We start from the raw sequence: 1,665 nt of genomic DNA, 5'->3' as shown, positions 1-1,665 counted from the left end.
ATTAAGAGCAGGTGCACTCTAATCCGGAGAACCGGGTTTGATTTTCAGCTTCTCCTGGAGGCGATCTCGGGCATCTTGGATTGGGTGATTTCCAACCTATACTCAGGGAGGCAGGACTAAATGATGTCACTTCCTGTAGAGGCTGGAATCCATCTTAGATCCCCAGTATTACTTCCTGCCTAGCAGGGAGCGCAGTGCTTGTGAGAGGGCTCCAAGCTACTTGTATTTCTCTACCTTATTTCTACCTTACTTCTACCTTATTTCTCTCAGCTTACTTCTATTCTCACGTGTGTTCTGTGTGTCTTTTTCTGTCGGCTCCTGTCCTCTTGTGAATCAGCCTGTCAGTTTGTGAATCAGCCTGTCAGTTTTTTCCAATTGTCAGTTTTTCCCACCTTAACGGGCCGCCTTAAAATGGCCGCCCATGGAATCTACGCTCGCTCCTTCTCACCCCCGCCTGAGTCTTTTGGCAAGACCGCGGCAGAGGGCACTCGGGCAGCAACCCGAAGGGGGCATCAGAAGAGCAACAGTCAGGAGTCCTCGGCTGAGGCTCCGTCCACTTCTTCTTCTGCCGCATCGAAGGCGGCGGCGGTGGCCGCGGCTTCGGCGCCCCCGCAGGAGATGGCGCAGGCCGGAAAGAACAAAGCCCCTGCCGCCAAGAAATCGCGCCTAGAGCCCTCCCGGGCTATGCCAAGGCGCAGGAGCACCAGCGTCCCAGTCCGGGCCGCGGAAGGTGTAGCTCCGCACTCCCCCCCACGCTCCCAATTTTTAAGTGTTAGCCACGCCAGTGGCGGTGGCGCGGGGGAGCGTCGCGGGACCCAGGAGCGAGCGGATGATCAAACGGCCTCCCGGCAGTCTCCTCATAGATCTTCGCGACTCAGGCAAGATCAGAGGGGCCCGGTGGGGGAGGGAAGTCCCCAGCGCGAACCTGCTCCAACCCTTTCAGACCCTGCATCCTGGGCTAGCATGCCTGCTCCCGAGCTAATGAGTATGTTCAGGGCTGCAATGAGGGAAGAGATCTCCCTCCATGACAAGAAAAAAGAAAGTAGACGCAGAGGGAGACGCAGGTCCCGTTCTAGGAGGGGTGGTAGACGCAGACGTTCATCTAGCTCTTCTTCCAATTCCCCCACCATCCCCCAGCCCTCCACCTCCACTTATAGAGATCCCCTTAATGAATATGGGGAGGAGGAATTCAGTGAGGTAGAAGTGGGACATTCCTCAGAGCATTTCTCTGAAGGGGAGGAGGACATCGCTGAGCCAAAAGAAAAACTTATCAGATTTTTTAGAAAGGAGGATTTAGCCTTGATTATGTCAAAAACTATTTCCACTTTAGAACTCCAGGATTCAGCAGACGCTGAGGACCCTGAGGGTCTCCCATCCTCCAAGAGAACAGTTAAAGGTGTCCCTAAAGGGGCCACAAAAATTTTCCCCCAGACGGAGGATGTCCCAGAAGCTTTTCCACTACCCGAGTACTTTGAAAAGAATTTAAAAAAGCAATGGGTGAATCTGGAGGCTAGTAAGAGTTGCCCGTCACATCTCAAGAGTCTATATATACTGCCCGAACACATACATAACATCATTAAAACTCCCCTAATTGATGCACCTGTGGTTGCCCTCCAATCTGGTGGATTAGTCACCAAGGACGGGGAGGGTTCCCTAAGGGATGCC

Source organism: Sphaerodactylus townsendi, linkage group LG01, assembly GCF_021028975.2.
Source record: "Sphaerodactylus townsendi isolate TG3544 linkage group LG01, MPM_Stown_v2.3, whole genome shotgun sequence".
NCBI lineage: Eukaryota > Metazoa > Chordata > Lepidosauria > Squamata > Sphaerodactylidae > Sphaerodactylus > Sphaerodactylus townsendi.
The sequence above is the reverse complement of the archived record's forward strand: the minus strand, read 5'-3'. Positions refer to the sequence as shown.